Source organism: Monodon monoceros, unplaced genomic scaffold (genome assembly GCF_005190385.1).
Source record: "Monodon monoceros isolate NGI ecotype Baffin Bay Population unplaced genomic scaffold, NGI_Narwhal_1 Super_Scaffold_3, whole genome shotgun sequence".
Lineage (NCBI taxonomy): Eukaryota > Metazoa > Chordata > Mammalia > Artiodactyla > Monodontidae > Monodon > Monodon monoceros.
In genome coordinates this window covers 57,436,852-57,464,839 of record NW_021703780.1, presented here as the reverse complement: position 1 = coordinate 57,464,839, position 27,988 = coordinate 57,436,852, and the positions used below count along the sequence as shown (strand labels likewise).

Sequence of the window (27,988 nt, the reverse complement as noted above, 5' to 3'; positions counted from 1 at the left end):
AATCTTTTATATTGCTTATGTTTTCAGGTAGTTTGCAAGCTTCGTGATAGCATTCCTCACATACCCCTAAGTTGGAATGTCTAAGTTATTTGATTTAATTTTTTGTTTGACATTTAATTGATGATGCCGCAAAAAAAAAAAAAAGAAAAAGAAAAATAGATGTCATGCACATAAGAGATCAGAAAAAAATGTTGGGGTCAGTTCACACATCTGCAATTTCCAGGTGTGTAAAGAGTGTGGCAAAGCCTTTAACTTCAACTCAGCACCAGCAAGTCAGCACTGGAGAGAAACCTTTTATTTTTTTACGTGTACACGGGCCTCTCACTGTTGTGGCCTCTCCCGTTGCGGAGCACAGGCTCTGGACGTGCAGGCTCAGCAGCCATGGCTCACGGGCCCAGCCGCTCCACGGCATGTGGGATCTTCCCGGACCAGGGCACGAACCCGTGTCCCCTGCATCGGCAGGCGGACTCTCAACCACTGCGCCACCAGGGAAGCCCGAAAGAAACTTTTTAGATGCAAGGACTACAGTAAGGCCTTCAAGCAAAAAGTCAGCTTAAATCAATATCAATGGATCCAAAGGAAAAAAAGAAAAGGAAAGAAAAAAGAAAACCCCAAGATCAATGGATCCACCCTTGGGTGAAGCCCTACAAATGCAGAGTGTGGGAAAGGCTTCAACAAGAGTTCAGGATTGAAGCAGCACTGAAGGCTTCATGTTAGAGGAAAACCCTGTGAATGTGAGAAATGTGGGAAAGTCTTCATTCAGCACTCAAATTTTATTCGTCATTGGAGAATTCATCCTGGAGAGAAACTTTTAAATGTAATCTTGTTCTGTGTGTCCCCCTAGTGCAGGTTAGCAGGCCCTCCCCTTCTTGGCCTGATTATCCCAATCCAGCTGTACCTCCTGTCCTCCCCAGACTCTGCTCCAGCCAGTCCTCTCCACTCACTGCAACACACACTGTTTCAGTTTCTTCCTCTGAGCTTGTGCTTTTTCTGCTCCCCCAGATGCCCTCTCCCCATCTCTTCCCCTTTCTTTGATCCTATCTAGCCTTAAGACTTTTTGAAGCTTAGCACTTTGACTCTGCCTTTCTTACTACAGCCTCTTTTGTCTGTTTTCTTAAAGACAGCCTTATTATTTTTTTAAATTTTTTGGCCGTGCCATGTGGCATGTGGGATCTTAGTTCTCCAACCAGGGATCGAACCCATGCCCCCTGCATTGGAAGGGCAGAGTCTTAAGCACTGGACTGCCGGGGAATTCCCAAGACAGACATTCTATTTACAATGAATTTATATGCTGGTTGTTTTGTATTTTTATTTTTTGTTTTCCCTCCAGTTGACTCAATGTTATTTCCAACTCTGCAGTGGTGAGCTTCTCCATAGCAGGATTGGTCAGGAAGGTGGACTGTCCCCAAAGGAGATGAATATAAGGAATGACCTTGAGAGTGTCTGTCTTTCCTTAGATTTTAGGTAAGTTGTTTGCCCTGAGACTTCAGCTCTCTGATGTGTTCAAGGAAAAGTTTCAGATTATCTGGCTATCTTTTTTTTTTTTTGGTTGTGCCATGCAGCATGTGGGATTTTAGGTCCCTGACCAGGGACTGAACCCGTGCCTCCTGCAGTCTTAATCTCTGGACTGCCAGGAAGGTCCCAGTCTGACTATTTTTTGTTGTAAGGGTGGGGCCATATTCTTCAGGTTTTTAAAAATTTTTATTTATTTATTTATTTATTTATTTTTGGCTGTGTTGGGTCTTCATTGCTGCGTGCAGGCTTTCTCTAGTTGCGGCGAGTGGGGGCTACTCTTCGTTGCGGTACACTGGCTTCTCATTGCGGTGGCTTCTCTTGTTGTGGAGCACGGGCTCTAGGCACACAGGCTTCAGTAGTTGTGGCACGCAGGCTCAGTAGTTGTGGCGCACGGGCTTAGTTGCTCCGTGGCATGTGGGATCTTCCCAGACCAGGGCTCAAACCTGTGTCCTCTGCATTGGCAGGCGGATTCTTAACCACTGCGCCACCAAGGAAGACCCTTCTTCAGTTTTTCTACATCTTGAGAAGAGGTGGATTTTTGGATCTTTAAAATTTTCAAAGTGGACCACACTTTAAAAAACACACACACAAAAAAAAACACTGAACAACAGTTTGTAGATATTCATTAGCAACCAATGCAATGTGATGATTTTTGAGAGAGATGAGACACATAACATGAATCTCACATTCCCCAGACCTTCTACTTGGGAATATTTGCTGAGCTGTGGCCCAGAGAGTTACAGCCTTTCTCAGTGTGTGGAGGAGATAGAGATCAGACCTGCTATATGTTTTTCTTATTTTAACGTATTGTATAAATATGGAGAAATGTGTTGAAAAAGCACCAAGTAGTTGACAAAGGGGAGGAGTGTGTGACATTACCGGTGGCTGAATCTAGAGCCATTTCCAGGTCTATCCTTTGTGGTTGTGATCATCGTGCAAAGAGGAACTGGTCTAAGGGACAGATGGGCGTTGAAATCCTGCCCTTGTTCCATTTGCCATGTCACGCACCTATGGGATTGTATCTCTTTAGGGGCTACTCTTTCCTAATAGGCACTGATGTGCCTTATGGGCTATTCTGGCCTTTCCCAGCATTTTTCTCTGCTGCTGTCTTTCACTCTAGAGTATAGGAAAGCTAGATATTCACATTTCCAGTCTATCTTGCATTCTATTGTGCAGTGGACATGGTAATGACTGTTACTCGTCACCTAGTCTCCATTCTCTCCTGCTTCCACAGAAATTGCTAAATTTTCCAGTTTTTTCAGCAGGTGTGTTTGGCCATGTGACCAACCTCTGGCCATTGTGAAATGGTATGTGCAACTCTCTGGCCATGCACTTAAATGCATGCCCAGCACCACCACTAGACCAAGGAAAACAGGGTCCCACCCCAGGGCATGTGCCCAGGGTGTTCAGGAGGTCCTGCACTTAGGAGTTCCTTCCTCTACATTTTTTTTTATTGGTTTATTTTTATCCTTTTATTTATTTTGGCTGCACCGGGTCTTAGTTGCGGCATGTGGACTTCTTAGTTGCGGCATGTGAACTCCTAGTTGCAACATGTGAACTCTTAGTTGCGGCATGCAAACTCTTAGTTGTGGCATGCATGTGGGATCTAGTTCCCTGACCAGGGATCGAACCTGGGCCCCTCCATTGGGAGCGCGGAGTCTTACCCACTGGACCACCAGGGAAGTCCCCCCTTCTTCTACATTTTTAAAGTCATCTACTGTTGTCTGGGTGTGGCTAGGTCAAATAGGACTGTCAGATGGGGTGCTCCGAGGGTAGATTGTGATCTCTATGGGCCCTGTGCTCTGTTTGTCCCATTTGGGGTGCTCTCTGAGCATTCACTCAGTGTGTGGGCTGACCAGGTGTCCTAAAGAGCTCCAGAATGCACACCTGTAGGGTTGTGCCAGGGCCCTATGGCTGGACCTCATTTCTAGGAGGGCGGCCAGCGTGGGTTTTTCCCACAGGATCACATGACACTGGGCCATCAGAATGATGCTGACTGAATCGGGGTAACTCATTCATCTTAGGCACAGGTTTGAATTCAAGGCTCTGGGCTACTGTGGGTCTGCTGTCAACCCTTGGGGTGGGCCGCATTTGTGGGCCCCTGTGTCAGCTCTTGCTCTTCTGCGTCCCTACTGCAGTGCTGCTTATGGGCTACGATACCCAAGGACAAGAGAGGTGGCAGCAAATATCCTTTATCTTGTGCATTCCCCACTCTTGGCCATGAGGGTGGTCACTCTTCCCCGCACAACATGTCAGGCAGTTCTCTGGGGGTGGCCACACCTCTCTCCTCTGAGGGCTTTCAACAGGCTTTCTGATAGATGTCCTCTCTTGCCCCCCACTGATGCAGTGACGCCATGCTGTCCTGGGTCAGTCTTAAGCTGCACTGGAAGGGGACATTCATTTCTTGGGTGAATTGAACTGCTCTTCTTACTCTTCGCATGGGCCTATTGCTTATCCTCCCCGTTGGTGGTGGTGGTATGGAAGGGAGAAGGATAACCGACATTGAAAGACATCACATTCCAGGAACGCAAAGATTATAGCAGTTGCTATGGTCTCAATGTTTGCGTCCACTTCAAAATTCATACGTTGAAATCCTAATCCTGATGTGATGGTATTAGGAGGCAGGGCTTTTGGTAGGTGCTCTCATGAATGGGATTAGTGTTCTTACAAAAGAGATCGCACAGAGCTCCTTAGCTCCCTTCCATGTGAGGGCACCGCAAGAAGGCCCTGTCTATGAACCAGGAAGAAGGCCCTCACCAGAATTCGAACATGCTGGATTCCTTGATGTTGAACCTCCCAGCATCCAGAACTGTAAGAAATAAACTTCTGTTCTTTATAAGCTACCCAGGCTATAGTGTTTTGTCTAGCAACCTGAATGGACTAAGACAGCAGTTTAAGAGCAGTTGTGGTTGTAAAATATGTGATTCAGTGATTAGACTATAACATTCCAAATGGTAAATTTAACATGACCAGGAAACCTATTACAGTTAATATTTTCCTGAATATTCTGCGTAAGACTTGTATTTGCAGTTATTGTAATAACCTTTGAGGATGTCATTGGAAGCCAATATTCATGGGTGGCATGATGATTCAATGCCGTTAGTAATGATCTAACCAGCATTCAATAAATGGTATTAAAGAACTGAAGAGGCAAGAATATCTATATTGTTTCAATTCTGTGGTGCGTTCAAGGATTTGAGGGATGATCAAGAAAAGACAAGACCTGAAACATATAATATTGTACATCAACTATACCTCGATCCAAAAAAATTTTTTAAAGAAAAAGATAAGACCACTAGATGGCACTATTGTACAACAAACCACATTGGGCGGCCTCTGTACAGATCGCAGGACAGGGGAAGTCCCTTACTGAAGGGCTAACCCAGCAGGGGAAGAAGGCGAGGGAATCCTGGGGAGGGGGTGGGGTGGAGAGGCAAATTGGAAAGGAGGCTTACTTGTCTAGGCAGTGTTGCTCAACAGCAAGGTGGGAGTCTCTGCCCTTCAGAGAGCGTTGAAGGGCAGCAGCGGTTTGGGGTCTTTTACGGCCACAGAGTTTGTCTAATCCATGGCTGGCCGACGTTAGGTGCAGTTTCACGAATTATGCAAAGCAGGCAGGCTCTAAATGGCTAAAATTATGCTAATATGGGTTATGTTTAAAGCAATTGGATGAGTAAGAATTTGTAAAAATGTGTAAAAAAATATTGTACCCTTAAAGCTTGTAAATATTGTACCCTTAAAGCTTGATATAAATTTCCTATGTTTATAGGTTATTACACAATTACAGCTGAACATTCAAATTCGATAATATTCAAATTGCATTAATTTAATATTAGGAACAGTGACGTTTTGCTAAAACTAGATTGCTGTTCTAAGACGAGTATTACGCTATAGGGTTTTTTGTTTGTTTAGCCTCACTGCACAGCTAGTGGGCTCTTAGTTCCCCAACCAGGGATCGGACCCAGGCCCTCAGCAGTGAAAGCTCACAGTCCTAACCACCGGACCACCAGGGAATTCCCTGGTATAGGTTGTTTTGATTTTGCCTTGGCAAACCTACCTAACCAGGTATCTTTGGTTGATGGGAATTGGGAATGGCCTCCCCCAACTGTCAGCATGATTTCCAGGCTCCATATCTTCTACGTGGAAAATATGTCAAAGAGTAGGAGCAGTGACTTACATCTGAGAACATCCCAGTGGGAGGGAAAGAGAAATCATGTTTACTCCTCAGGAATACTGAAGTGCCCTGGAGTAAGCTGACACTCTTCGGTAACAATGTTATCAGTAATGCTTTAAACTCCAGGTTCTTTTGAGCAGGGAGATCCTAACCCCTGCTCTCGCATATTTAAAGGTCTTTTGGAGGTGACCACAGACACTCCTATAAAGCTCTCAGGTTATGCAGACGATTGAGGACTTGAGGTTATCTTGAAAAGATGTGACCTGGATTCCACACAAGGGCCTCGTGGATCCCGGGGAAGTGTCGGCCTCAGTAGGATATGGCTGAGGGCTGGGTGCTCCTCTGGAGACAGCCTTCTTGGCAGTGTGAGATGAAAAGACTTGTAAACTGTGAGCCCCATGTGGGGCATCACAGTGGCCGAGGTAGGAACTAGACACATGAGGACATTTGGCAGTGGTGGACAAATGAAGTGGCGGACAAGTCTAAGAAAGGTTACAGGACTGTGTGTAGGCTTCTAACTGGGGCCGGATTCACTTCTCACCCTCCCTCCCTCATTCATGGTGGTTCTCCCTATGCAGGACAGAAAAGCACCGACTTTTTGACTTTCTAAGGGTCTTCTGGATATATATTAAGATCGCTACTCTGTTCCTCGACTTTCATTCATTCAGCAAACGTTTCGGTGCCTCCTCTGTCTTGAGGTCTCCACGCCGTTCAGGTCAGGCCCTCAGCCCAGTTCAGCTGTCTCTCCAGGTCCCTGATTTCTCCTCTAGGCCCTGAAAGGAGGGACTCACCAGTAGGTGGAAAATCTGCCAGGCAGGGGCCGGGCCTGTCCGGGCAGGGAAGAGGCTCCTGCCTCCAAGAGGAAGGATGACCTTGCAGGCTCCACTGCTCATTGGCTCAGCTGGGCCCCGCCCCTTCACCCGATATCCAATGGAATGAAGGCCCTGCTTCCTTCTCCGGCCTTATGGTTAGGACAAGCCAAGTACTCTGCCTTGACTCAGAACGCGGAGCCTCGTGGGTTCCCTAGTGGTCCAGTGGTTAGGACTCTGCACTTTGACTGCCGAGGGCCAGGGTTTGATCCCTGGTCAGGGAAATGAAACGCCGCAAGCCGTGTGGCGCGGCCAAAAAAGTAAAAAAGAACGCGGAGCCTGAGAGGAAGACACTACCTCGCCTTTTTTTCCTCAGGCTCGTCTGGTGGGAACCAGAAGGAGGAACCACCGAGATGTGGGGTCCTCTAAAATCACTAGAGAGAATTTAAGGTAAATTATAGGTTGACAGGTCACTGTGATGACGTACTTCCGGCTCAGCCATTGCTGTTAGCACGTGAGGGTTTGGTTTTTGAAGACCCGCGAGTGGTTCCCCAAAGCTCTGTTCGCTGGAAAGGGGCAGAGGCCACTCAGAGCCCACGGTGAGCAGGTCTGGCTTGGTCTGAGTACGACGGGAAGGACCCTGGGGCAGACCAGCGCGGCTACTGCTGCTCCCGGGGTCCTCACCCCAACGCCCATGCTCGACTCGTTCGCATGGAGAGGGGGCGCTGGCGGGCCGGGGACGCCGGCCGCAGGCTCCTGACGCCTAGTTTCTCGTCCCCAGGACAGCCCGTGGCCTATTCAGACTTGGATACTGACACAAATTCAAGTGTTGACACCGAGGTCCTCAAATTTTTTTAACTGTCTGCGCTCTAGGACGCGCTGTCAGCAGAGAACGCTCCCCTCGGTCGCTCCAGCTCCGTCTTGTCCAGGCTGTGGAGACCCCAGCCCTACCCCTAGGCCTGTGCACAACTACTTCACGCTCTTTCCCTTTTAAGGTGGTCTCAGGAAATCAGTCTGTGAACACTTTATTCGCCTTACTCGCCTGGCCAGGTGTAAACCCAATCTGGAAGTGATTCGTAGAGTACCCAAAGTTTTGAGAAGACTGAAATGGTTTTCTCCCCCCACCCCCATGGAGGATACTTCCTTCCCAGAATTGGAGAACGCGTGGAGCCCTGGATTTGGATTAGCTCATATGAATGTTGTTTTTTTTTTTAACATCTTTATTGGGGTATAATTGCTTTACAATGGTGTGTTAGTTTCTGCTTTATAACAAAGTGAATCAGTTATACATATGTTCCCATATCTCTTCCCTCTTGCATCTCCCTCCCTCCCACCCTCCCTATCCCACCCCTCCAGGCAGTCACAAAGCACCAAGCCGATATCATATGAATGTTTAATCTAAAAATCTTGGGACTTCCCTGGCAATCCAGTGGTTAAGACTCGGGGCTTCCACTGCAGGGGGCACAGGGTTCCATCCCTGGTTGGGGAACTAAGATGCCTCGTGCTGTGCAGTGCAACATAAATAAATAAAAATAAAAATCTCTTGAGGGGTTATATCTATCAAGCACCTAATATGTGTCTAATGTTTAGCATATAATATCCTATGCACAGTATTGGGGCTATGGAAACATTATTTATTTATTATTATTATTTTTTAATTTTATTTTATTTTTGGCTGTGGTGGGTCTTCATTGCTGCACGTGGGCTTTCTCTAGTTGCGGTGAGTGGGGGCTACTCTTCGTTTCAGTGCGCGGGCTTCTCATTGCGGTGGCTTCTCTTGTTGTGGAGCACGGGCTCTAGGCATGTGGGCTTCAGTAGTTGCAGCATGCGGGCTTAGTAGTTGTGGCTTGTGGGCTCTAGAGCACAGGCTCAGTAGTTGTGGCCCACGGGCTTAGTTGCTCCGTGGCATGTGGGATCTTCCCGGACCAGGGCTCGAACCCGTCTCCCCTGTATTGGCAGGTGAATTCTTAACCACTGCGCCAACAGGGAAGCCCAGCATTTCTTGATTTAGTTCTCTTCACATCCTTTATTTCACTCCTCATTACATTCTCTTAACGTAATTGTCATAACGTAATTGTTAAGGTTCACAATCAATCAGATAAAACGTATGGTCCCTGCCATTAGTGAAGTGTGTTGTGATTTGTTTCCCACCTGGGCTTGTTGTTGATGCTTCAATTCCATAGCTAGGGTTTTCCCCACAGGAAAGTAGGAGTGTTTTGTACTTTGTAAGGGTGGCCTCTGCTGCTGTTCTACTTCCAGATGCTTTGCTTTTCATAGTGTCAACTGTACAGATCACACCTTTTTGCTTAAGGCCATTTGTTTAATATGTCAGTAATATTAAGTATCCACTGTAAGGGATGTTTATTACAAAGATACGATGACAGTATCATTTAAGACAGTATGATTTAAGAGAATTAAAGTACACAACTACAAGGGGTACCCAGTTACTCAGTATGAATCCCTGCTTTTGTTACCTTTGGACAAAACCATCCATGAATTTAGCAGCATTACCCGTGTAGGTTTGCATTGTGTTGTTTTATTTGTTTTTGTTTTTGACAGTGCCACAGGGCTTGTGGGATCTTCGTTCCCAGACCAGGGATCAAACCCAGGCCCCCAGCATTGGCAGGTTAGAGTCCTAACCACTGGACCACCAGGGAATTACCACATTGTGTTTTCTTTTAAAGTTCTTTTGTTTACACTTATAGCTACTCTTCCCTGTCCGTTCCCCGCCCCCCCCCCATTCCCACCCCTGGAATCCCTGCAACTATCAAGATGTGGGTTTTAGCCTCCCCTGACAGCTCTTTCCCTGACAGCCTCAGCTTCCTCTACCTTCCTGGATAGCTTTCTGGTTTCACTAAGTAGGGTCAGTGGAGGAAAGGGCTATGTGCTGACTGTATAAAGTCTTTTGTCTGATGGACCCTGAGACTTAATAGCAAACTGCAGAGAAGGAGTTGAAATGGAAGTTGTTTTTAAGTCTACGAGTGCGTGCCTTTTTATGCTTATTAACGACTTCCAATCTAACTGATGACGGCTATTTGTATTTCAGGTGTTGCCTTTAATGTGTAAACCCTGCTGATTCATTCTGTAGGATGGCAGAAGGCTTACTTCCTAATGATGAACTAGTTAACTGACCTAGAAAGGGAGTTAGAACTATTAGTTTACAAATAAAATTGCTTGGCTTCCCTGATGCAACAATATTTAGAACTTGGAGTATTTGAGACATGTCATGAAGTTGATGGATCATTTAATATGGTAGTGTTTTTCTTCTCACCACCTATCCCCAACACTCTTATAAAATTGAATGGTCATCTTATAATCAATCTGTATTTAGAGGAAAAAAATAGTAGTAGAGAGACATCAAGTGTTCCTAATATGGGATTTCCCTGGAAGTCCAGTGGTTAAGACTTCGCCTTCCAGTACAGGGAGTGAAGGTTTGGTCCCTGATCCGGGAGCTAAGATCCCATATGCCTGTGGCCAAAAAACCAAAACAAAACAAAAGCAATATTGTAACAAATTAAATAAAGACTTTAAAAATGGTCCCATATCAGGGCTTCCCTGGTGGCGCAGTGGTTAAGAATCTGCCTGCCAATGCAGGGGACACAGGTTTGAGCCCTGGTTCGGGAAGATTCCCCATGCTGTGGAGCAACTAAGCCCTGTGAACCACAACTACTGAGCCGGTACTCTAGAGCCTGCAAGCCACAACTACTGAGGTCCGTGTGCCTAGAACGCTTGCTCTGCAACAAGAGAAGCCACTGCAATGAGAAGCCTGCACACCGCATCGAAGAGTAGCCCCCGCTCACCGCAACTAGAGAAAAGCCTGCACACAGCAACGAAGACCCAACACAGCCAAAAAAAAAAAAAAAGAGATCCCACATCAAATCTAAAAAGAAAAAGATGTTCCTAATAAACTATTTTCAAATTTTCAAACTATTTTCAAATTCCATTTTGACTTTGAAAATAAACTATTTTCAAATTATTTCAAACTATTTTCAAATTCCATTTTGACTTTTACTACTGTCAAACTGTCTGACTGTGTGGATTCTTGGGATCTTTTTTTTTTTTTTGGCTGCATCGTGTGGCGGGCAGGATCTTCGTTCCCAGACCAGGGATCAAACTCACACCCTCATGCAGTGGAAGCATAGAGTCTTAACCACTGGACCACCAGGGAAGTCCTGACTCTAGGGATCTTAATTGGAACTCCAGTTTTCTTTTCAGCCCATAACATTCTCTCCACTGTAGCACTGTATGCCCTAGTTTCCTTTTCTGTCCTCTTTCCTCAGATGTCTTCTTTGGAGTACTGAAAATTAGTTTTGTCAGTCCACCTTCGCATCTGTTCGCTGAACCAGTCAGCTGAATATGTACCTGGGAAATAGTATGCTAATTATATTCTCCACACGATTTCTGTTTCTGTGTTCCCTCTTAAGCCTGCTGTCTCACCTCTGTGACTTGAGAATTGCCACCGATACAAGGCAATAACTAATGAATAGTATTGATAGTTCATGTAGCCCCCAAAAAGAATGGGTCAGATGTTATATGCAAGAATTAGGGTCAGTAGAATTATTGTCACTAATGCTTCTTTCTTTACTTTCAGTTCCTGAGAGTGTTACCTTTCCCTGAGACAGGAATAAAAGAGGTCAGACGATGACAACAGTGTCCTTAACAACCTGGCCCCAGGTGAGCTGGGTTCCCTCTGCCCCTGCATGTATGCATGTGCATATGTACAGAAATATTTATATATGCACATATTAAAGTATACAAGTGTGTATAAATATGTTTATATATGTTACATATGCATATATAAAATATATGTAACATACTTATATATATAAATATGTAAATTTGCTTTCTCATTGAGGTATAACTTATAATAAATATAACTCACTGTATAGCTCACTTTTTAGAAATATACACACCTGTAAGACCATCATTCATATTGAGACATAGAGCATTATCAGTACTTCAACAGACTCCCTCATGCAGCATCCCAAGCAGTCCACCCCAAAGTTGACCTTTATGGGACTTCCCTGGCAGTCCAGTGGTTAGGACTGCACGCCCTCACTGCCAAGGGCCTGGGTTCAATCCCTGGTCAGGGAACTAAGATCCCACAAGCCGCGTGGCCAAAACAAAACAAAACAAAAAAAGATGACCATTATTTTGACTGCCATGACAATATATTAGTTTTATTTGTTCTTAAATTTCATGTAAATGGAATCATTCAAAATTTACTTTTTTGTATCTGCCTTCTTTTGCTCAGTTTTATGTCTGTGAACTTCACCCGTGTTGTTGCACATAGCAGTAGTTTGTACTTTTTCATTGTTGAATAGTTTTCCATTATATGATTATACCACATTTCATTTATTCATTCTACTGTGGATGGACATTTTGATTGTTTCCAGTTTTCGACTACTATGAATAAGAAGGCAGTGAACATTCTTGCTTATGCCTTTTCATGAACGCATGCACTCGTTTCTCTGGGGTGTATCTTTAGGGGTCAAATTGCTAGGTCATAGGCTATACATTTGGTTAGTTTTAGTAGACGTTGCTCAACAATCTTCTGAAATGGTTGTTCCAATTTATACTCTTACCAGCAGTACAAGAGAGTTCCAGTTGCTCCACATCCTTGCAAATACTTCTCATTAATTCTTTTTTTCCGTTTTTTTTTGCTGTACGCGGGCCTCTCACTGTTGTGGCCTCTCCCGTTGCGGAGCACAGGCTCCGGACGCGCAGGCCCAGTGGCCATGGCCCATGGGCTCCGGACGCGCAGGCCCAGTGGCCATGGCCCATGGGCATGGCCGCTCCGTGGCATGTGGGATCCTCCCGGACCGGGGCACAAACCCGTGTCCCCTGCATCGGCAGGCAGACTCTCAACCACTGCGCCACCAGGGAAGCCCTCTCATTCATTCCTGATATCATATTGGGGTTTTTTAATTGCCTTTTCTCCATTAAGGAGTGATACAGAGCACCATTTCATATGTTTATTGGATATGTGGATGTCCACTTATGTGAAGTCACTGTTGAGATACGTTCCCATTGTCATTTTTTTCCTCCAAGTTGTAGTAATTATGGATATGAGTCCTATGTCAGATGTATGTATTATGAAATTCCTTTTCCCAGTCTGTGGCTTGCTTTTTCACTCTCTTATTAATTTATTTTTTTGGCCGTGCCTCGAGGCTTGTAGGATCTTAGTTCCCCAATCAGGGATGGAACCCGGGCCCCCTGCAGTGGAAGCGCAGAGTCCTAACCACTGGAAAGCAAGGGAATTCCCACGTTTTCACTCTCTTAATGTTGTCCTTTGATAAACAGACTTTTCTCTAGCCCATCTCAAGTAAACGGTACTTTCCTATGCTACTCTAACCTCACTACCTCTACATGGGGGTGGGGAGTCATGGACAAATGTGAGAGCATTGTGCCTGGGGTCGTGAGATAGGAGACAAGAATGAGGAAGAACTTGGATGAAAGCACAATTGAGAAATGACAGGAATGTGAGCAGCCCAAATAATCAGCCAAATATATTATACAAAGTGGGAAGGGGCTCAGAGCTAAGGTAGCAGCCATATCTCATTATATGTTAGGTTTTCTTTTATATATATACATTCATGCTCAGGCCCAAGCCTAGCTTCTATATTATAGTCTATTTGGAGGTTGCTTATGTTTGGAAGCTCATAGTGAAGATGTATTTTGTTCTAACTGGGAAAGTATGTGGAACTCTGGCTGGCTGTCTACCTTTAATTTGTGTCCTCTTCCTCTACACCTTCCAACTTTTACACAAAAACCTCTCAGGCACATGAGGGACCCAGTACTAAATATACGTCCTTGTAGATGCTGTTCTCAGCCTCTCATTGACAGTTTTGACCATCACCAAAGTCCTGAGGCCTGGGATAGAGGAACTTGTCGTTTCAGGAATCAGTGGCTTTTGAGGATGTGGCTGTGTACTTCACTGAAAAGGAATGGGCCAGCTGGATACTGCTTAGAGGGCCTTGTACAGGAGCGTGATGCTGGAGAACTCTATGTAAGGCCTTCCTATTGTAAGGCCTCTCTGCTGCTGTTCTCTCTGGGCCCTAAGAAGTTAAAGGTTCTCTTATAACTATTAACTGACCCCAAATGGCGATGTTAAGAGTTTCCAGGTACACAGAGCCCTGGAGTCTATTTGACTTCCAAGAAGGCTTTCCTTCTTTTTCCATCATAAAAGCTGTCCTCCCTCTGTACCTGCCTTAGAGGTGATTCTCTGGGTACACCAGGGCTCGAGCAATCTCTTGGTACCCTCACCCTAGTATTGAACCTCCAGATTATCTTGAGAGAACTCAGCCCCTTTGTCTCCATGTGGGAGTTGCTCCTAGGAGCCATACATCTGTTTTCCACAGTTAGAGAATTTTCCATTCTTTCACAAGGAAGGTAAAACATTTTGTTTTCCTTTAAATAGAAATTCACCTCCCAGAGTGTCTCAGGCTACCTTGGAAGCACTGTCCAAGATCTCCTCCCAGAACCTGTCCTGTACCTGTTTAGGGTACCTCTTGCTCAGTTCCCCCGGGGTTACTCTCCTCGCCGAGACTCCGTGTGACTCTGTGCTTCACTGTGTTGTTTCTTCTTCCCTTCAAGCATCGTCCACTTCCAAACTAGCTCTGATCTCTCATCTTGAGCAAGGGAAAGAGTCGCGTTTCACCCAGCCCCAGGGACCCCCAAGCAGGAGGAACAGGAGAGCAGGTTCTACAGGTGAGTTAAACAAGGAATGCCCTTTGTTTTTATTTGATTAAAATGAAAATGTGTGTTCTCTGTGCCCAGCATCATGGAGTGTTTGGGATCCTTAATCACACTGTTTCTGATTGGTCTGTTTTTCATCTATTTAAATGGAGTACGCAACACCGTCCTTCAGTGTCTTACGTACTAGGATGCTTTTATCCCTGGGGATATGTGGAATGATTTTTCGAAGTACTTTACTGGTTATGCGTGATAACCATTTACCAGTTTCTCCCAGTTTTACAAAAATGATAAACTCAGTGCAAGTATTATCTTGTCAACTAATCAACAAAACAAATAGAAAAGATTATTTTTGCTTTTCATGATTATTAATAAGTTAAACATTTTTTAAAATTTGATTCTTATTTTATTTTGGAGTACAGTTAATTTACAATGCTATGTTACTTTCAGGGGTACAACTAAGTGATTTAGTTATACGTATCCATATACCGATTCTTTTTCAGATTCTTTTCCATATAGGTTATTACAGAATATTGAGTAGAGTTCCCTGTGATATACAGTGGGTCCTTGTTAATGATCTATTTTATATGTATATTAATGTGTATATGTTAATCCAAACCTCCTTATATATCCCACCTGCCTGTCTCTCCGCTTTGGTAACCATAAGTTTCTTTTTTAAATCTGTAGTCTGTTTTGGGCTTGTCAAGTAGTTCATTTGTACCAGTTATTAGATTCCCCCTTACGCTTCACCTACCCAGGCAGATGTCAACTCCTGCAAAACCGCTCTGCTGAGGGTTCGTCATCCGTACGTGGGGAGACTCTGAGGAAGGAGGCTGGAGGTGGGGACCTTACTGCTAGGAGACTTGGAGACTAGGTGACTTGTCAAAGCTCTTCGAGGCCAGCGGGTCCACCATCCTTTGGGTGCACTAGGCTTGGTTAAGCTGTAGGGGTCCCGCCTGGATCTGGGGATGGTGGTCCCATGCAGAGGGGACCAGGCACTACAGGGCCAGCGGGAGCTCATTTGCTGGCACATCCTCCCCAGCTCCCTCAGCCCCAGTACCCTCCATCCTTGGGACCCAAGCCTGCGCAGGCTCCAGGGATGTGACATTAGCTCAGGTTACCAGGCCTGAGGGGAGTATAGTAGGCATTTCTTTCCTTCTTCTTTTTTTTTTTTTTTGTTTGTTTGTTTCTAATTTAACTTTTAGGTTATATTGGAGTAGAGCTGATTTACAAAGTTGTGTTTATTTTAGGTGTAGAGCAACTTGATTCAGTTATAAATATCAATATATCAATTCTTTTTCGAATTCGCTCCCCATTTAGGTTATTACAGAGTGCTGAGTAGACTTTCCTGTGCTATAGAGTGGGTCCTTGTTGATGACATATTTTCTATATATATGAGTGTGTGTATGTTAATGCCAACTTCCTAATTTATCCCTCCTGCTCACCCTTCCCCTTTGGTAACCATAAATTTCTTTTTGAAGTCTGCGAGTCTGTTTCAGGCTTGTGAAGTAGTTCATTTGTATCAATTTTTAAATTCCACATGTAAGTGATATCCTATGATATTTGTCATTCTCTGTCTGACTGAGTTCACTTAGAATGCTCACTTCTAGGTCCATCCGTGTTGCTGCAGATGGCATTATTTCATTCTTTTCTTTTTTTAATGTCTGATGGATACTTCATTGTGTATATCAACCACATCTGCTTTATCCATTCATATGCTGATGGACATTTTGGTTGCTTTCATGCCTTGGCCATTTTCAATAGGGCAATGAACGTTGGCGTGCATGTGTCTTTTTTTTTTTTTTTTTTTTTTTTTCAGTACGCGGGCCTCTCACTGTTGTGGCCTCTTCCGTTGCGGAGCGCAAGCTCCGGATGCACAGGCTCAGCAGCCATGGCTCATGGGCCCAGCCGCTCCGCAGCACGTAGGATCTTCCTAGACCGGGGCACGAACCCGTGTCCCCTGCATCGGCAGGCGGACTCTCAACCACTGCGCCACCAGAGAAGCCCCATGTGTCTTTTTGAAATAGGATTTTCTGCGGATATACTCCCAGGAGTGGGACTGCCGGATCATTTGGTAGCTCTAGTTTTAGTTTTTTAAGGAACCTCCATACTGTTCTTCACAGTGGCTCTTAACCAATTTCCATTCTCACCAACAGGGAGGAGGGTTCCCTTTTCTCCACACCCTCTCCAGCATTTATTGTTTGTAGACATTTTGATGATGGCCATTCTGACTGGTGCGATGTGATAGCTTGTCATTTTCATTTGCATTTCTCTGATAATTAGCCACTTTGAGCATCTTTACATGTGCTTTTATTTTCTTTTTCCCTTAAACAGTGTGAGTAAAAGTTATCTCTTGAAATGGGCTTCTGGAAAGTCTTCCCGTTTTTGAATTCTTCTTCGATGACCTATCCCAGGACATTACTTAAGGGCAGGTATCACTTAACACCCCTCAGGCCTTGTGAACATTAAGTGCCCAGCAGCACTGGGTTTATAGCTGTTGTTACAGGAAGCGGCCACAAGGCGGCAGGATTTCTTCATGCTCCAGTGCGGTGACTCAGGCAGCCAGAGCCTTAGGGAAGGTTGTGTTCCTGGCTTGTAAATGAGAGGGGAGTGTGCCAGCACAAAGACTCAAGGGCTTGTGCCTCATTCCTTCTTCCCCCTTACCCTGGCAGATGCCAACCCCTGCATAACCACTCTGCTGAGGGTGCTGTCGTCCGTACATGGGGCTACTCTAAGGAAGGAGGCTGGAGGTGGGGACATTACCACTAGGGGACCTGGTGACCAGGTCCCTTGTCAAGGCTCTTTGAGCCCAGAGGGTCCACCATCTTTTGGGTGCAGTAGGCTTGGCTTAGGTGTAGGAGGGCCTGCCTGGATCTGGTGATTGTAGTCCCATCTAGAGGGGACGGGGCACTCTGAGTCCGGGCGGGGCTCATTTGTTGGCACATCCTCCCCCCTGGCTCCCTCAGCACCAGTGTACTCCAGCCAGGGGACCCAAGGCTGCTCAGGCTCCAGGGATGTGACACCAGCCCAGGTCACTAGGCCTGAGGGTAATAGAGTAGGCATTTCTTTCCTTTTTTTTTTTTGTTTTGTTTTTCATTTAACTTTTACTTTAAATTGGAGTTGAGTTGATTTACAATGTTGTTTTTGTTTTAGGTGTACAGCGAATTGATTCAGTTATAGATATCCATATGTCTATTGTTTTTCGAATTCTTTCCCCATTTAGGTTATTACAGAGTGCTGAGTAGGGTTCCCTGTTCTGTATAGTAGGTCCCTGTTGATGATCTATTTTATATATGTGTGTGTGTGTGTGTGTGTGTGTGTGTGTATGTATGTTAATGCCAACCTCCTAATTTATCCCCCCTGCCCACCTTTCCCCTTTGGTAACCATAAATGTCTTTTTGAAGTCTGAGAGTCTGTTTCTGTTTTGTCAAGTTGTCATTTGTATCAATTTTTACATTCCACCTATAAGTGTTATCCTATGACATTTGTCTTTGTCTGACCGTGTTCACTTAGTTTGATCACCTCTACATCCATCCATTTTGTTGCAGATGGCGTTATTTCATTTTTTTAATGGCTGCATCATATTTCATATATATGTACACCACATCTTCTTTATTGAGCACCTAACGTGAACCAAGTATTATTGTGTGGAGTTTATATTCTTTATCTCAATGGTATAATAGCTCTGTGCAGTAAGGGGTTATTATTGTCACAATTTTTTTTCCCATAAATAAATTTATTTATTTATTTATTTAGCCTGTGTTGGGTCTTCGTTCCTGCACGTGGGCTTTCTCTAGTTGCGGCGAGTGGGGCCTACGCCTCGTTGCAGTGCGCAGGCTTCTCACTGCGGTGGCTTCTCTTGCTGCGGAGCACAGGCTCTAGGTGCGCAGGCTTTAGTAGTTGTGGCCCGAGGGCTCAGTAGTTGTGGCTCATGGGCTCTAGAGCTCAGACTCAGTAGTCGTGGCACACAGGCTTAGTTGCTCTGGAGCATGTGGGATCTTGCCATGTCCCCTGCATTGGCAGGCGGATTCTTAACCACTGCACCACCAGGGAAGTCCTATTGTCAGAATTTTACGAATGAATACATGGGGGTTTACTGAGACGTTTGAATTCATATTCAGTGAATATGTCTCCACGTGTGACCATGGTTGCACCACTTTCGTTTTTCATTTACCCCTATTGCTGCTTTGTGCCCCACTCTAGGTTCTTGAGGTAGGTATCCCAGGCTTCTCTCTCTTCACTACTCCTGGCCCTGCCGCTGAAAGACCTCCCGTGACCTGGCTCCCGTACACGGAGCCTGTGGAAGGGCCAGTCGCAGCCTCTGTCTACCCTTCCATACTCAGAACTGAAGATCTTACTCAGAGGCCTTACTGGTGAGGTGTCAGACACTCACAGAAAATAATAGGAACAAAAGACAGAAAAGTTGGGGAAAGCAACTGTAGAGTTTATCACAGCCTGGCGATGGGGAAGAAGGCTAGAGAACCATGTTGGCTGGCAATCGATGTTACATAAATGAATATGTATGTGAAGATCTGATCGTTTATGTAGCAGAGCCAACTGTTGAGATAGGCATGTATGACAAGAAGATGATAGCTGCTTGGACTTGCTAAAAATTGAATTAATTTTAAGCAAAATACAGTGTTTAGTGAGAAGTGGCTGTGCCTCAGTATATTTCCAATGCCAAGGATATGCTGGTACCTAATTAGGCACCTGAGTCTTGTGCCACCCTGTGATAGAATCTGCATTGCATGCCATCCGTGCCAGGAGAACCAACTGCCAGTCCAGCAACTGGAATGGAGGAGAAGCCCTCAAGTGGACACTATAAGGTGGAGGGTTATTGAGATAATACCTGAAACAATGTCCTGAGAGCACCATATTGCTGGATTTGACTTTAATAAAGTTTTTGCTCCAGGCATATTGATACCTCAGAAAAGCCTGTGTAATTATAACAAAATTAGAAGTTTATGTTTTCTTTATTGAGTGTTGTAGTACAATGGGAACTGACACAGCAGAATTTGTTAACATTGCTAGAAAGTGGGTGATGTCCTTCTAAATTTCACTGCATCTACCAACTTGTAGGCAATAGGGATATGGTGCAACCAATTTAAATTTTATATTTTAAAATACCACTCAGCAGTGTTTAACTTAATACGATGATTTGAGCACAGACATCCAACTCTCTAATTCCCCATCCTTGTGACTGATCTTGTCCTGAAAAGAATACAAAAGAGAAGAGAACAAATAGCAATATACTACCTTTTGCCTCAATTCTTAAGGACTTTTCTTCATTCCTAAGGACTTGTGTAGATGGATCTGAATTGATCCTGAGGGATGACTCAAAGCCTTTTCTGAGAAAGTTTCTGTTTCTTAGGCAGCAAGTAGAGGAGATGTGAGCAAGGTTTTATTAATGTCCCTGAGTTTGGAGGAGCTAGGGGGGCATACTGAGTGACTGTTGAGGGACCAGATGAGAATGTCAGTATTTGTTGCAATAGCTCAGTAGTAATAGAAGCTCTATTAAACATTAAACAAAGCCAAAGATGGATGGGTCTTCTCTCTATCCTATTCTGAAGAATAGGACAAAGAAGGAAAGTACACACAACATGACCAGATCACAGGGCTTCTCGGTCAAAGATGAAACTGATAAAGCCAGTACCTGGTGGACTGGCATCATCAAATGTGAGAGACACTCTGTAGGTTCCCCTCAATTCCTGAATTCTGGTCGATCTTCGAATGGGAATGTTGACTCGTATCAAACAGTCCTGGAGCTTACTCTCTGCGGGCAGGACCGCTCACACGGGCAATGAGCTCATATTGCCATTCACCAAAGAGTCACTTATTCTCTCTGCGGGAGGGTTATTCTTCACACTCTGTTGAAGTCAGGCTTGGCCATGAGACTTGTTTTGTCCAATGCAAAGTGACCCTGACCCAGCCTCATGCACAGCATCCCGTTCCCTTTGAGTAGAGTGCCTCCCCTTCCCGAGTTGCCTACTTAGAGAGCTGCTACTCATCCCAAACAGTCAGCTGGCTCAGAAGCCTTAGCTCACCTATTCAGGCAGGTGTCAAGAGCAGCCTGCTCATTCCTTTATGATAGCTCTAGTCATATTATTCACTTCCACACCTTCTCTCTCCCACCTGGAGATCCTTGTGGGCAGAGGATAATGTTCTAGTCATCTTCGTCACCCTGGCCCCTTACATAGTTCATGGCACGTAGGAGATACTTAATAAATCTTGGATCAAGAAGTGAGTGAGTGAAATGATTTCTGCAATCAGTAGTTACAGCATATATTGGACAGTTCACGCACGTCAACATTCATTTATTCGGCAGGCATTTATTAAGCTCATTCTTTGTGCCAAGCATCGTGATAGGTGCCAAGATTACATTTGTGAATAAGTTAGTCGTGGCATCTGTCCTCATATTGCTTAGGAAACCTACAAGAAGATAGACAGCCATATACAGTGGAAGGCAGGAGTCTGGCAAGAAATACAGTTTCATGAATCCCACCCACATTGAAAGATCAGAGGGCAGAATATAAGAGTGGGGTGGGGGACTTCCCTGGTGGTGCAGTGGTTAAGAATCCGCCTGCCACTGCACCACCAGGGAAGTCCCCCACCCCACGGAGCAACTAAGTCCGTGCGCCACAACTACTGAGCCTGCGCTCTAGAGCCCACAGCCACAACTACTGAGCCCGTGTGCCACAACTACTGAAGCCTGCGTGCCTAGAGCCTGTGCTCCACAACAAGAGAGGCCACTGTAGTGAGAAGCCCGTGCACCACAACGAAGAGTAGCCCCCGCTCACCGCAACTAGAGAAAGCCCGCGCGCAGCAACAAAGACCCAACGCAGCCAAAAATAAATAAATAAATTTATTTATTTATTTTTTAAAAAAGGGACTTCCCTGGTGGCACAGTGGTTGAGAGTCCGCCTGCCGATGCAGGGGACATGGGTTCGTGTCTCGGTCCAGGAAGATCCCACATGCCGTGGAGCGGCTGGGCCCGTGAGCCATGGCTCCTGAGCCTGCACGTCTGGAGCCTGTGTGCTCCGCAACAGGAGAGGCCACAACGGTGAGAGGCCCGCGTACCGCAAAAAAACAACAACAAAAAAATGGAGTGAGGTGGGGCTTGCTCAGGTTAAGGTCTGTCCAATGCCTATGGCAAGAGGTTGTTGAATTAATGCCTGTTATGAAGCTAGGAGGCCCTCGAGGCACAGCGGGCTCAGAGCCACAGATCTTCTTGGCGAGGAACAGATTACGGGAACAACTGTGCTCATTTTCCTGGGTGTGTCTTAGTTCTCTCTCCACCCTTGTGAGGCCAGGACATGATACAGCAGTTAGGCAAAACCCCAGGCTGAATCAGAGCACGGAACAGCTTCCATATGGAATGTTGGCCATGCAGGGGTGCTATTTACTTCTTCAAATCCTCATTATTTAAAACATTTCTCTTATACTCCTGATTCTGGGACTAGCCCAGGTGGTCTCTGTCAAACCGCACCCGCCAGCCTTGGAGTTCAGTGCACTTCCTCATTTTTATGCCTTCTGAGGGGATTGCTGTGTGTGATTGGGGAGAGCAATTCAGCATACCCATTACTATGCGTTCTCGGAATTCATCCTCAGGTCTTAAATGGTGTGATCAGCTAGACAGTGTCTCCTGACCTTGAGAAGGGGCGATTGGCATTAGGAAGCACGATGAGTTGATGCTGCCTTTCACTTATTCTCTAGACTGCTGCTTGGCTCCAGGAACAAGGTCAGAGAATCATCATAGCTTTTCTGAGGGCTCTGTGAGCAAGGCCTTGATGAGGCTGGAAGAGAAGACAGCTATCATTTGATGAGCACCCATTAGGTATTACGTTCCTTGCGTTCATTGTCTATTTAAAACTTTATAATAAACTTCACGAGGTAGGCATTATATCCCCATTTTATAGATGAGGAAACTGAGGCTGGATGGGTACATTATTTGTCCAAGGTTATACAGCCCAAAGTGGTGAAATTCAGTTTTAAAATCAGGTCTGACTATCTCCACAGCTCCAAATTCTCTTTCTTCGTGTGATTTGCAAGATAGAGCCCCTGCCCTTGTAGCATTTGTAACTTGCTTAGGGAGACAAGATTCCTGAAAGTATGTTTAACAAAAAAAGGTGACAGCAACTTAAACTTGATGAAAGAGAGCTACTTTTATTGACATGGGAATGGTCACAATATATTGCTAAGTAAGAAAAAGCAAGCTTGAGAATAGCAAGGTAGGCTCCAGTGGAGGCAAACAGTGAGGTGTATCGTGCCCCTACCCAGATCAAGATAGCCCAGACGGCTTCCTCACGTCTTCTGCCTGTCAGCCTCCTCCCAAGGATCAACCACTGTAATGATTTCTCTTACTATAGGTTAGTGTAGATGACAAACAAAATAATTCAGCATCTGCTCTTTTATGTTTAGATGCTTTTACCACATTTTGTCTGTGAGGTTTATCCATGTTGTTACGTGTAGCAGAGGCTTTTTAAAATTGCTGAGTACTATTCCCTTGCCTGAATATACCACTGGTTGATGGATATTTGGGTGGCTTCAGATTTGGGGCTTTTGTAAATACTATGAACATTCTTTTACATGCCTTTTGACTGACCTATTCATGTATATCTCTTGAATGTCTATAGGTAGATAGATACATTTATATAATTTTATATTAATTAATTATTGTATGAGTGGAATTGTTGCATCATACAGGTTAGGCATATGCTTGGCTTTGACAGATACTGCCAAAGGTTTTACAAAATAGTTGTAATGATGTATCCTGCTTCCAGCAGTGTATGAGAGTCTTAGATACTCTGCAGCCTCCTCTTCATAGTCTTTTCTAGTTCCCTGAACACGGATTGAACCCATGCCCTCTGCACTGGAAGCACGGAGTCTTAATCACTGGACCACCAGGGAAGCCCCTGGGTAGTCTTTTTAATATTAGCCATTCTGGTGTTAGTATAGATGTAACATATTGTGGTTTTAATTATAATTCCCTAATGACTAATGATGTTGAGTACCTTTTTCATATCCTTATTGGCCATTTGGATATTCTTTTTGTGTAGGTAGTAGCGTTGGGGTGAGGGTTCTAACTGTGCCTGCAGGGGCTGGCATGGTTTGAACTTCCACTGGCACCAGGAGAGGGAGCCCGCAGGGTTTCTTACAGGCCTGTTGAGGTGTGGGGCAATAGGAGAAGAGGGAGGAAAGAGGCTTGAAAGCTGTTAGTGATCAAATATCAATAATGAAGTTATACTCTTTATTACAATGTTGCTCAGATCTGTGGTGATAAGATAATAAATTTGAAATAGCCAATACTCACCTCGTTGCCTACATTTGGAACACAAGATAAATAAGTATGAAAATGAGATACTGGTTATCTTAACTCTTTGGTCTGGACCAGGGAACTAGCCTTTAAATGTGGTATGTCCTGCTTGGCTGAGCTGTGACTGTTTTACAGGTGAGAACTAGTGGTAGAATTTCAGGAAAAAAAATACAGTCGTGACATAAGCATGGATCCTTGACTCCCCAAATAGTAATAAGCTTAAAGAATATGTCTTATGTAAGTTACTTCTTCTCAATTCTCACAGAGACTGTGGAATAGAGAGGGAAGGCATTTTATATTTGCTTTTGTAAGGAATATAAATGTTAATTAGCTCGCCCGTAGTTACTGCTTTCTGGAGCAGTAATTTCAGACAAGGATTTTGAAATACAAGGTCAAAGTGTATTTAAACATTTTAATAATGATTTCATTATTTTAACATTAAAGTACATGCTGACCATAAGGTGGTTTACAGCCTCATCCCTGGTCATGTGCCTTGAGGCTAAATTTTCTCTGACCTGCCATTAGAGACAAAGTTTAAGAATTACTGCATAAGGGATGCAACTCTTAATAAAACAAGGTCCTAATGTTCCAGAAACAAAAGGAGCCACCTGGAGGGCGCAAAGGGCAGTGGGACTGGCAGGCCCTAACTCGCCCCTCTATAATTTGTTGTTTTTCCCTTAGAGTTACTGAATTTTCTCCTCTTTGACAGTGTGTCTGACCCTTAGTTTACTCAGATATGGTTCCTCTCTAGCCAAGGCAAGGACAAAAATCCATTTTACGCTTTTCCCCAATTCCATGAGTGGTGGAGCCTAGATTTTGAGGCTTACTTTTTCCATCTATAAAATGGAGACTATAACAGCTACTTGTGGGGCTATTATAAATATTTTTTAAAAAATTAAATGTGCATGTAAAAACCTTGCACTGTATACCTGATCATTGTGGGTGCTCGGTAAGTGTAGCTAATTACTCATTGAGTCCATCCATTCTGGAAGTTGATATAACTGATATAGACTCCGAGCTTCCTTTAGGCAAGGGTGACTAACCCCCTGGTTTGCTCCGTACTGTCCCAGTTTTAGCACTGAAAGTTTAGCATCCCAGGAAACGCCTCCTCAGGACACAAAAAGTCCCAGTTTTTGGTGATGGATGTAGAAGTCTGGGGGAGAATATAGAACCCCACAGGGCTACCTGAAAAATAGGGGCCGAAAGCAATGCTATTTTTAGTGTCAGATGGATATGGCGTAGATTATCTGCCGTCTGTAGTTGCTGTTGCTTATTTTTTTTCCCCTTACCATTGATGCAGGCAACCATGATTTATGGTTCACAAAATGGAGCATTCATTGTAACATCACTCCAGATGATGTGACTTAAACGTCCACCTTAAGTGTGTTGTAATCACGAGCACTAACAGTCTATTTTTCTTTTTGCTTTTGTGAGTTGACTATTGGACTTTGTATTGAGATGGTGCTAGTTTAATTTTTGACACTGAATATCATGACCATGTTTTCTAAGAGTTCAGATAATGAAAGCAAGAGTGATTATCCTACCAATGCCAGTATGACACAGACATCACTGAAGAAGAAGGCTAAATGACTTATTTTTTTATTGAAATATAGTTGATTTACGATGTTGTGCCAGTCTCTGCTGTACAGCAAAGTGACTCGGTTACACACATACAGACATTCTTTTTTTTTTATATTCTTTCCCATTATGGTTTATCCCAGTAGATTGGATATAGTTCCCTATGCTATACGGTAGGACCTCGTTGTTTTTCCATTCTAAATGTAATAGTTTGCATCTACTAACCACAAACTCCCAGTCCATCCCTCTCCCTCTCCTCTTCCCCCTTGGCGACCACAAGTCTGTTCTCTATGTCTGTGAGTCTATTTCTATTTTGTAGATAGGTTCATTTGTGGCATATTTTAGATTCCACATATAAGTGATATCACATGGTATTTGTCTTTCTCTTTCTTAGTATGATAATATCTGGTTGTATCCATGTTGCTGCAAATGGCATTATTTCTTTCTTTTTTATGACTGAGTAGTATTCCATTGTATATATGTACCACATCTTCTTTATCCATTCATCTGTTGATGGACATTTAGGTTGTTTCCATGTCTGGGCTATTATGAATAGTGCTGCTGTGAACATAGGGATGCATGTACCTTTTCGAATTATAGTTTTGTCCAGGTATACGCCCAGGAGTGGGATTGCTGGATCATATGGTAATTCCATTTTGAGTTTTCCAAGGAACCTCCATACTGTTTTTCATAGTGGCTGCACCAACTTACATTCCCACCAACAGTGTAGGAGGGTTCCCTTTTCTCCACACCCTCTCCAGCATTTGTTATTTGTAGACTTTTTAATAATTAGTGATGTGGAGCATCTTTTCATGTGTCCACTGGCCATCTGTATGTCTTCTTTGGAGCAGTGTCTATTAATGTCTTCTGCCCCTTCTGCCCATTTTTCGGTTGGGTTGGTTTTTTTGGGGTTTTTTTTTTGAGTTGTATGAGCTGTTTGTATATTTTGGAGATTAAGCTCTTGTCAGTTGCATCATTTGCAAATATTTTCTCCTATTCCATATGTTGTCTTTTCATTGGTTTCCTTTGTTGTGCAAAAGCTTGTAAGTTTGATTAGGTACCTTTTTTTTTTTTTTTTTTTTTTTGCGGTACGCAGGCCTCTCACTGTTGTGGCCTCTCCCATTGCGGAGCACAGGCTCCAGACGCACAGGCTCAGCGGCCATGGCTCACAGGCCCAGCCGCTCTGCGGCACGTGGGATCTTCCCAGACCAGGGCACGAACCCGTGTCCCCTGCATCAGCAGGCGGACTCTCAACCACTGCGCCACCAGGGAAGCCCCATATTGTTATTTTTAAATTAAATCTAGGTAATATCTGTTTAAGTAGTCCTATTACATTTCTGTTATCTTTTTAAGCAATCTTACATTTATATAGCTTAAGAATATACAATGATATAGTTTATATAAATATCCAATAAAGAATTTAAATAAATTACTATATGAGAGAAGAGAAAGAAACCAAAATTTTGTTATATTTTTCTCACATATTTTTCATTGCTACTAATTACTGTTGCTAAGTAGTCCTATTTTTGTTTTGTTTAAATAATAGACTTTATGAAACAAAAATAAATAATATAGAGTAATAGATAATTTAATATGACATCTGTTTCTATATTTTTATGTTGAAGTAATAGCACATATATGTATAATAATTTGTTATATATTATGTTATTATGAGACTTTTTGGTATGATAGGGCTCTTTTTTTTTTTTTTTTTTTTCCGGTACACGGGCCTCCCACTGCTGTGGCCTCTCCCGTTGCGGAGCACAGGCTCCGGACGTGCAGGCTCAGCGGCCATGTCTCACGGGCTCAGCCGCTCCGCGACATGTGGGATCTTCCCACACCGGGGCACGAACTCGTGTCCCCTGCATTGGCAGGCGGACTCTCAATGACTGCGCCACCAGGGAAGCCCTGATAGGGCTCTTTTTTTTGACCTGGGAGGCCTTTCGTCCTAGATTGACTCTCTAAGCGCTTAGCCCTCCTACCTGTATGCCTCAACTTTTACTATAATAATGTCATGGAACAAACTTCTGTAAGACTCAGTGATTTCCAACCGCAGCGTTTATCCTCATGCCGCTGGGGCCGCTGGGTGTGACTCCAAGCAGTGAGTTGGGCTCAGGTCTGTCCCACGTGTCTCATTCTAGGGCTCAGACTAGAGGGTAGTGGCCACCCAGGGCTTGTTCTTTACATGGTGAACCCCCAGAATGAAAGCCAAGTGATGCTGCACAAGCAGATACAATGCCTCTACTTGCTCACATTCTAACGGTTATGGTGAGTCCATGGCCAAGCCAAACGACAGTGGCACAGACACATGCTCTGCTCACAGCAGGGCGAAGGGGAGTGAATATTTGCTGAGCGATAATCAAAGCAATGCCAGCCCCCTGGGAAGAGCTTCCTGTGGGCCCCACTCAATGACTTCCATTTACTTCCCATCGACGGTCCCTTTTTGCAAGTGGGGTTGTGAAATACGTAATTCTTTTGGCTGAGTACACTGCTGCCCTCTAAAACACAAGGGTTCAGTGAGTGAAGATAAAAAGAGAAAATGTGAACTGGATGTTAGCCACAAAGGAAGCTTCTTTCTTATTCATTCATTCCTTCATTCATGGATTCAACAAATGATTTTGAAAGTTTGTCATGACACAGGCTTTGTTCTGGATGATGTAATTTATATGAACCCATTATGAGGTTGTAGGAATCCAGGGAGGTGGGCTGGGCAGGGATGATGGTTCTTATTTGTCAGGCGAGGAACGTGAAGCCATTGGAGCAAAGCTGCTTTACTGAGTACCCGTGCTTGGTGAGCGGCAGATTCATTATTGAACCCCAGTCTTCTCTCTTATTCCTTTATTCAAAAGCATTTACTGAGCAGTTACTTGGTGCTAGGCAAGTGGACACAGAAGGCCCAGAATGGTC

At 44.3% G+C, this 27,988-nt stretch overlaps 1 protein-coding gene across 17 annotated transcripts in view; it reads left to right on the top strand.

The window, feature by feature from the left end:
• GASK1A (golgi associated kinase 1A) overlaps positions 1 to 27,988 on the top strand; it is a 99,857-nt gene that overhangs the window by 17,683 nt on the left and 54,186 nt on the right. For 8 of the 17 annotated variants that reach the window (XM_029242280.1, XM_029242277.1, XM_029242265.1 and 5 more), the window contains 3 exons: positions 1,360 to 1,464; positions 11,087 to 11,169; positions 14,092 to 14,205. The gene's annotated coding sequence lies outside the window, so the exon portion shown is untranslated. Of the gene's footprint in view, positions 1 to 27; positions 850 to 1,330; positions 1,465 to 3,653; positions 4,327 to 11,086; positions 11,170 to 14,091; positions 14,206 to 21,914; positions 22,025 to 27,988 lie in introns of those variants that run through there. The other 9 variants (XM_029242279.1, XM_029242270.1, XM_029242276.1 and 6 more) reach the window with 7 other exon arrangements.